Source organism: Myotis brandtii, unplaced genomic scaffold (assembly GCF_000412655.1).
Source record: "Myotis brandtii unplaced genomic scaffold, ASM41265v1 scaffold687, whole genome shotgun sequence".
Classification (NCBI taxonomy): Eukaryota; Metazoa; Chordata; class Mammalia; order Chiroptera; family Vespertilionidae; genus Myotis; species Myotis brandtii.
The window spans coordinates 1580024-1589540 of NW_005370687.1; the positions used below are offsets into that span (position 1 = coordinate 1580024).

At 56.5% G+C, this 9517-nt stretch overlaps 1 protein-coding gene across 3 annotated transcripts in view; it reads right to left on the reverse strand.

The window, feature by feature from the left end:
* The window catches only part of ANKS1A (ankyrin repeat and sterile alpha motif domain containing 1A), a 102887-nt gene that overhangs the window by 14360 nt on the left and 79010 nt on the right, over positions 1–9517 (reverse strand). The window lies entirely within an intron of this gene.

Sequence of the window (9517 nt, forward strand, 5' to 3'; positions counted from 1 at the left end):
CTCAAGGGCCGGGAGAGGGTCAGAGCCGCGCCCACTGCCGGGCGCTGCAGGGCGGGAGGAGGTGCTGCGTGCTCACTCCTGTGCACTGGGTTCTGTTCTACTCCTCGCTTACAAATGAGGAAACTGAGGCACGGAGGCCAGAAGGTTGCCCAGGCTCACATACCCGAGCGTGGAGCTAAGATGGGAGCAGACTGACGAGGCCTCCGCTCCAACCCCGTCACGATGGCCTTTTATTCACAGCCATGTCCGCCACAGACGGGTGTTTTCAGATTACAAAACAGGAAAATCCACTGGCTGCCCTGCGCCTCAGCCACAGCCCCCTCGCTTCCACCTTCCGGGGCGCCGCCACTTCCCTGGATGTCCCCCCCCCACCCCCCAGCCCAGCTGGGAGCACACGCATGTGCAAGCTTCATTTTCACACAAACGTAATTCTTGTGCCCACTGTTCGACACCGTTCTGACCACTAACACGCACAGGAGCCGTCCCACAGCAGCGCGTGCGACCGACCACCTCTGCTCCTGAGGCTGCGTAGACCGGGCTGTGGACGATCATGAATTGCTGACCGGCTCCCCGTTTCGCTTTACACAGCGCGGCGGAAGCCCCATCTGCAGCCCTTCTAGGGTGCCATCAGGAAGAGACTGCTGGTCGGGTGTGTCCCGGTCCGGCAGACCTGGTTCCGGGCCGGCACTTCCTGTCCTGCGGTGACGGCCTCCCGGGGGAGCCGCGCATCCTTCAGGCCCGTCCATCACGTGTCCTCACAGCACTCGGAGCCCCGCCCTGTCCCCCAGGCTCACACCCGCCAACCCACCTCACAGGAGCTAGTCACCCCTTCACAGCCGGGTGCGGGGTTCGAGCACCGAGCCGAGGCTCCTGCGGCCCGGGCGCCAGTGGGAACGGCGCTGCGCCTTCCCCAGGAACCCCGGCCTCTCCTTGCGCCATCGAAGGGGCTGTCAGTCTTCTCTGGCTGAATGTCGGGATGCTGTCCACAGGAGGGCGATGAACCTCCACGCAGGGGAAGGGAGACATCTGTGTCTCCCCCGTGTCCTTTCTCTGCTGCGGGGCTCGCTCTGCTCTTGGGGCAGGCGTGCGGCCTGGGGCGCTTCTCGGCTGTCGGGCTTAGCAACACCTCCTGCTCCAAGGTTCTTAAACAACCTTCCACATTCTTCCTGAGATTTTACCGTTTCACGTTTACAATTAAACCTTCAATTTACGTGGGATTCACTCTCAGGTAAGGTGTATGTTCCCAGGCAGCAAGCTGTCCATCGCTGGAAAGGACTCCCTCCCCACTGGTCTGACGTGTCCTGATGTGTCCTCATTCCTGTTTCCGCTGCAGGTGAGGGCACAGGGCAGCACAGGTGCAGGACGCCCGCCCCGGCCAGGACCTGCGCTCTGGACGGAGAGGGACGAGCACAGCAAGCAGTGGTCCTGAGGCCTCTGAGCTCGGGCAGAACAAGAGTCCAGGCCCCACTGCTCTGTGGGGGGCGTGTGGAGAGGCAGGCCGACATGGGTCCTGACACGTGCCGGTGCTGTGCCCGCTGGACCGGGCACGCCTGACCACACGGCCCTGTGGCGCTTCTCGGCGTGTCCGGCTTAGCAACACCTTCTGCTCCAAGGTTTTCACCACCTGAAAACCTGCCAGTAAACCCCTGATAGGAATCACCCATTTACAACGAAGCAGGTCAGAGGACTAACAGGACGCGTGCACGGCAAGAGCTCATGAGCGTCGGCAGAGGGACCATGACTCCACCTGCCACACGGCCAAGTCTGCCTGGCTGCTCTCCTGCACAGGCGGGTGTGGTGGGGGCAGGGCAGGCGGAAGGTGCGGGCAGCAGCCGGGTTCAGGAGCAGGGACTGTCCCAGGCCTGGGGACAGGCCCCTCCAAGTGGGAGAAGCCCTTGCTGCCCAACCCCACGGTGTCTTAAACAAGTGTCCCCCAGAGCACCCCTTCTCTACCTCCGGGGCGGGGGAGGGGGGAGCAGTGCTTCCTTCTTTAACTGGACAGAATTCCACCTCAGTGCTGAGTGGGCCCCAGAGACAGACGAGGGAGGCCCGTCAAGGCCGCACAGTGAGGGACAAGCGGTCAGAACACGGCCCGGCCTCCGCCAAGGCTGCACAGTGAGGGACAAGCGGTCAGGACGCGGCCCGGCCTCCGCCAAGGTCACACAGTGGGGGACAAGCAGTCAGGACGCGGCCCGGCCTCCGTGTCTGGGGGCCTGGAGCAGGCTGACCAGGGGGAGGCCAGCGGCCTGTGGGACTCGTGAGGGGCAGGCCGCACTGCTCTGCGGAATGCCCTGCGTGGCCGCGCACTGTCATTACAGGGACCCTGCCCGACCGGCACGTTAGAGCAGTGCCTCCGACCCCCCTGAACGCCTTCTCCTTCCCACCAGCAGCTTCCTCGGCTCCAGCAGTCGCAGAAGTGGCAGCCTGCACAGCGGCTCATCGGCCCGGAGCCCGGGGCACAGCACAGCGGGTGTAGGGGCAGAGGGGGTCTGTAGCCAGAGTAGGGGTCACTCCAGGTGGGACAGGGCTCCTGGGAAGGGAAGGAGCATAGGCAAGAACTGCCTCTGGGAGGCCTGAGGGAGGCCTGGCTCCAGGCGGAGGGAGGGCTGTGGCAGGGCCCAGCGTGCTTCCGAGCTCTGGCCTCCAGGGCTCTGATCCCGAGTCTTCTTGGCCACATGATTTAGAAGGAAAGGTCCTCACATCTTGAAAGGCATCTCTCACTTGTTAATATTTTGCTGGAAGTTTAACTGCTGGACTGTCTCCATTCAAAACCACTAGAGCAGGACTGAGGGGCCTGGGGAGCCTGGCACACTGTGTGGACCCCTGCGCCAACGAAAACAGGCTGAGGACCCGTGGAGGCCCCCACGGCTGCTGCGGGCAGAAACCTCATTCCCAACTGTGCCTGGCACATCATCTGCTCGACGAGAGCCTGCGGAGTGACCAGGAACCGTACGGCGGGGAGGGACTGACATAAGAACCAGGAAGAGGCTGACCAGCCAGAGCCAATGCTGCTGACTCATCTGGGCCCCTCTGGGCCCAGGTGTGGGACGAGGTCTGGTGCTGGGTGGGAAGGGGAGCCCCAGGGGTCTGCGGTCGAGGAGGGGTGGAGGGGGGTTCACGTACTTAGGGTGGGAGGGCAGAGAGGTGGGTTGATGGCTCCGCTGGGGGGAGCATGGGAGGCACCAGGCTGGCGGGGCCTGTGAGGCGGGGTGTGGGAATAGAGGCTGCAAGGGCTGTGGGCGAGGGAAGGGGGCTGTCCCGGGCCGGCTCTGCTGGAGGTGGGGGGGCGCAGGTCCATCCTGGGAGTGACTTGCCTGAGGCCACACAGCCCGTCCCTGAGCCGCCTCTTTCCTAGCCTGACTGAGGACCAAAGCAGGGAGGCAGTCATTTGAACTTCACCCTGAAGCCAGGACTTGTTTCCGGCACAGAGGGCTCAGCAGTCCCTTAGCAGAAGGTGCCAGTGAGGGGAGGGGGCCGGCTACCCCTGGGTGAACTGGGGTGCTTGGGAAGCCGACTCTAGACCCAAGGGTCAGCCAGTCTGTAGGAGCCCACGCCATGCCTGCAGGCGAGGTGGCACTGCTCTGCCCACGCCTGCACCCGGGCCGGGAGGCCAGCCCCAGTGAGCCCGCCAGGGGTAGCAGAGGCTCTTGTCTGAGCCCAGGGCTGAGGCCTACGGCCAAGGACATTGCAGCCGTAGGTGAGCCCTCAGCATGGAGGTGCTGGGCGACCCTGGCACCTGGTCTGGGGACCTGATTCCTGGGGGCTGGCCCAACCCGCCCCTCCTCCAACCAGCTGGGAACCTGGGACCCAGTGGGGGCTGTGGGATACATCCTTGAAGCCCAACTTTCCACCCCCAACTCGCTCAAGCGCAGCCTTGGAAGAGCAATCGGAGCTGAGGGCAGGCCCACAGGGGCAGGGGAGCGGCAAGGCGGGGAGCACAGCTGTCCAGGGTGAGAGCCCAGAGTCTGCCACTCCTCTCCCTGGGCTGCCCCTCATGCCCATGGGGAGGCAGGCGCGCTCACCCCTCCCCCGCCTGGCCCACCCCAGGGTGCGTGTGTTGGCACAGCCCCAGCCCGCAGTGGAGAAAGCCCGAGTGTCCAGTGGCGGCTGGTCTGGGAGCCCAGGTGCTGGAGAGAGTGTGTTCATCGCGGCTACTCATAGAGGACAGTTAAATGGAGGGAAGTGTGTGCCTGCAACACACGGGTATGTGACAAAGCGGGCTCTCCACTCCCGCTGCCCATGCCCAGCGTCAGCCCCAGATCTGCCCAGACTGACTCCTCCAATGGAGGTGGGAGGCGGTCCCCTCCCAGAAATGGCTCCCAGACTTCCCACTCAGCCGCCCTCCAGCCTCATTTCCATATTCGGCGAGGCCTCTCCCTTCCGACAATGGCGGTCCTTTGTCCTGCCATCAGCCACAAAGCCACGGCTGAGGCCTCCTCTCTTGGGGGAGAAGGAATGAGACAGAGCTACTGGCCTGGCCTGATTTCTCTGGGGGGAGGGGGCGCTGGTCCTGGTGCTTCCCCTGCACCCCCACCCCCTAGTCCCTCTGGGTCCCAGGAGCAGGAGGCAGTGGGAAGAGATGCTCCAGACAGAGGGTGCCCTGGATTGGAAGGAGGGTGTGTGATGGGGTGGGGTGGGGGGTGCAACTGGGATTCACCTGAAAAGTGCAAATTAAGAACAGACTTCTTAAATCAGGGTAGGGAGGGTGGGAGGCTGAGGGAAGAGCCGGTCTGAGTGAGCGGACAGTCCTCAGGACCACTGCTGCACTGATTTGTGGGGCTAGCGCTGCTCCCAAGGGAGGAGCAGCTAAAGCTCATCTATATATACAAAACCCTAATATGCAAATAGACCAAACGACTGAACAACCAGTCGCTATGATGTGCGCTGACCACTGGGGGAGGTGCGCACGCGGAACATGGTGGGCACTGGCCGTGGCGGGACGGTGGAATAGGTGAGCGGGGGCACCAGACCAAGGCAGGGAGCTGGACACTGTCATTGGGGAGAGCCTCTGATGGTTACCGAAAATTCTTTGCTCCTGCACGCCATGGTCCCGCTGGGCACTCGCACCTGCTGCTGGTGCCGGCCCTGGCCTCGCTCACACCCGCTGCCAGTGCCAGAGCCACTGCTTGCACCTGCTGCCAGCGCCTGGCACTGGCCCTGATCGCTCAGTGCTGTCAGCGGGTGTGAGCAGTGACTGCTGGCTCCAATCACCCCTCAGGACTTCTCTACCTCCCCCTGCTCCTGAGGGATGATTGGGGCCAGCAGCCGCCTCTCGCACCCACTGCAAGTGATGGCCCTGCTTGCACCCACAGCCAGAGCCAGAGCCACCACCTGCACTTGCTACCGGTGCCCAGAGCTGGCCCCGATTGCTTGGCACTGTCAGCTGGTGTGAGCAGCAGCTGCTGGCCCCAATCGCCCCTGAGGGCTTCTCCACCTCCCCCTGCTCCTGAGGGGTGATCAGCGCAGCAGCTGCCACTTGCACCCACTGCTGGCGCTGGCCCCAAACGCTCTGCGCCATCAGCTGGTATAAGCAGGGCCAGTACTGTCAGCGCGTGCGAGTGGCGACAGCGGGAGCAGGGCTGCAGACAAACAGAGGACCAGTGGCTGTGGTGAGAGTGGCCGGGCAGGGGCACGGATGGTGTGCCGAGACCCGCTCCTGTGCCCATTGCAGCCTCGTGGCTCACAGTTCCTTTCAAGGTGCATGAATTTGTGCACTGGGCCCCTAGTATATGATAAACCCTCAGCTAATATACTCAATGGTGAAAAACTGAAAGTTTTTCCTCTAGGATCAAGAACAAGACAAGAATGTCCACTCTCACCACTCTTCTTCAACATAATACTAGAAGTCCTAACCAGAGTAATAAGGCAAGAGAAAGAAATAAAATGCATCCAAATAGGGAAGGAAGAGGAGGTCAAACTGTTACTTTTTGCGGACAACATGAAAAAAAAAATATATATATATATATGCCAAGTAACTGGAATGACCGGAATGACTAGAATGACCAGAATGACCCATTGCTATGACACACACTGTGGCTGCTGTTCAACGGGCTCAATGCGGGTAGGACCAGCCAGCCAATCTCCCACGTCCACTCCCCCCGGCCAGCCACTCCAATTGGCCTTGATCGGGGCACATCAGCCAGACCCCACCCATGCACAAATTCATGCACCGGGCCTCTAGTGTATATAGAAAACCCTAAAGACTCCACCAAAAAATATTAGAAACAATAAACAAATACAGTCAAGTTGCAAGATACAAAAATCAATGTGCAAAAATTCATTGCCTTCCTGAATACTAACAACAAAACTTTAGAAAAAGATATGAAAAAGTAATTCATTTTGCAATTGCAAACTAAAGAATAAAGTACCTAGAAATAAACTTAAAGAATGTGAAAGACCTATATACTGAAAATTACAAAGCATTATTAAAAGGGATTGAAAAAGACACAACAAAATGGAAAAATATTCCATGTTTATGGATTGGAAGAATCAACATATTTAAAATGACCATTTTATCGAAAGCAATATACAGACTTAATGCAATCCTCATCAAAATCCCCCAATGTCATTTTTTAAAAAAACATAGAACAAAAAATCATCAGATTTTTATGGAACCACAAAAGACCCCAAAGAGCCAAAGCAAGCCTGAGAAAAAAGAAGGAACCTGGAGGTATCACAGTAACTAACTTCAAATTTTACTACAGAACTATGATAATCAAAACAGCATGGTATTCACAGAGAAATAGACACACAGATCAATGGAACAGAATAGAGACCCGCTATAAAACCACACATATATGGACAGATAATTTTTGACAAAGGAGTCAGAAACATACAGTGGAGTAAAGATTGTCTCTTCAAAAAATGGTGCTGGGAAAACTGGAAAGCCACATGCAAACAAATGAAATTAGATTACAGTTGGTTCCCATGTACAAAAATTAATTTAAAAATGGATCAAAGATCTAAATATAAGACCTGAAACAATAAGTTATACAGAAGAAAATATAGGTACCAAACTTATGGACCTTGGTCATAGAGGACATTTTATGAACTTGACCCCAACGGTAAGAGAAGTAAAGGCAAAAATAATTATATCAAACTAAAAAGCTTCTACACAGCAAAAGAAACTGACAACAAAACAAAGAGTCAGCCAACCAGATGGGAGATGCTATTTGCAAACAGTAGCTCTGACAAAGGTTTAATTCCAAAATATATAAAGAAGTATGAAACTCAACACCAAACAAATTAACAACTCAATCAAAAAGTGGGCAGAGGAACTGAAAACCCATCTCCCCCAAGAAGACATACAAACAGCCAATCCTATATAATAAAAGCCTAATATGCAAATTAACCAAACTGCAGAACAACCGGTGGAATGACTGGTCACTATGATGCGCACTGACCACCAGGGAGCAGAACCTCAACGCAGGAGCTGCCCCAGTCTGCAGGCCCCAGGCCAGCCAAGGCAGGTGCCAGTGGGGGCCCCCTGATTGCCCCACTGGTTGCCCCACAGATTGGCCCTGATTGCTGGCCAGGCCTAGGGACCCTACCCATGCACGGATTTTGTGCACCAGGCCTCTAATATCTGAAAAGATGTTCAACCTCAGTGGAAATTAGGAAAGCACAAATCAAAACTAAAAGATAACACCTCACACCTATTAGTGTGGCCATTATTAACCAGACAAGCAATAACAAGTGTTGGAGAGGTTGTGGAAAAACTGGAACCCTCATTCACTGTTGGTGAGAATGTAGACTGGTACAACTACTATGGAAAGCAATCCAGAAATTCCTCAAAAATTTAAGAATAGAGCTACTTTATGACCCAGCAATCCCTCTCCTGGGTGTATACCTAAAAAACTCGAAATAATTTATTCTCAAAGATATATGCATCTCTATATTCATTGCAGCATTATTCATGGTGGTCAAGACACAGAAACAACCAAAATGTCCCAAGAATGAGGACTGGATAAAGAAGATGTGGAACATACACACAATGGAATACTACTCAGCCATACTGGGCCCTGTCTTTAACTCTTCCCCACATTAAAACAAATTTTTTTCTGAGTAGAAAAATTTGAAAAGAGGTCAAGCACAAAGAGAAATGTAAAATCCACCGACTCCACCACCTGGGGGGGGGGGGAAGCAGGGTTACCCTTAGAGTGTATTTTCCTAAGTGGATTTATATTTTTTTAAAAGTAAGACTGGGGTCACTTCTACCATTTTGGTGTATTTTTCTAAGGTTTTATTGTTTTAACCCAAGGGAGAGCAGCTAAAGCTCATCTATATATACAAAACCCTAATATGCAAATAGACCAAACGACTGAACAACCAGTCGCTATGATGTGCGCTGACCACTGGGGGAGGTGCGCACGCGGAACATGGTGGGCACTGGCCGTGGCGGGACGGTGGAATAGGTGAGCGGGGGCACCAGACCAAGGCAGGGAGCTGGACACTGTCATTGGGGAGAGCCTCTGATGGTTACCGAAAATTCTTTGCTCCTGCACGCCATGGTCCCGCTGGGCACTCGCACCTGCTGCTGGTGCCGGCCCTGGCCTCGCTCACACCCGCTGCCAGTGCCAGAGCCACTGCTTGCACCTGCTGCCAGCGCCTGGCACTGGCCCTGATCGCTCAGTGCTGTCAGCGGGTGTGAGCAGTGGCTGCTGGCCCCAATCGCCACTCAGGACTTCTCCACCTCCCCCTGCTCCAGAGGGGCGATCGGGGCCGGCAGCTGCCTCTCGCACCCGCTGCCAGTGACAACCCCGTTCACACCTGCTGCTGGTGCTGGAGCTGCCACTCGCACCCACTGCTGGCACTGGCCCCACTCACACTTGCAGCCAGTGCTGGAGATGCCGTTCACACCCACTGCCGGCACCCAGTGCCAGTCCCGATCGCTTGGTGCCATCAGCGGGTGCAAGCAGTGGCTGCTGCCCCAATTGCCCCTGAGGGCTTCTCCACCTCCCCCTGCTCCTGAGGGGCAATTGGGGCAGCAGCCGCTGCTCACACCCACTGACAGCGCTGGCTGCGCTCACACTCGCTGCTGGCAGCGGCCCCAATTGCTCCACGCTGTCAGCGGGTGCGAATGGGGCCAGCACCGTCAGCACGTGGGAGCGGCGGCAGACAGGGGACCGTGGGCTGCGGTAGGAGGGGCTGGGCAGGGGCACGAAGGAAGGGCCGAGACCCAACCCTGTGCCCACGGCAGCCTTGTGGCCCACAGTTCCTTTCAAGGTGCACGAATTCGTACACTAGGCCCCTAGTCTATATCCTATCTAATAATAGACAAACATGGTATTGCAATTACAGCTAAACAAACCCCAGAAACCTGCTTTCAGCTCAGAGCTTAGAGCGCCAGTGATGGCAACAGAGTTTCAATTATAGAAGAAGCTCAAACCCAGATACCTGCTTTCAGCCAGCCACGGCCTCAGAGGTGGAGCTGGCTCTCAGCTCCAGTGACAGCTATAGAAGGTAAATAAATCCCAGAATAAAAAAAAAAAGAAAAAAAAAAGAGGCTGGGAGCTTC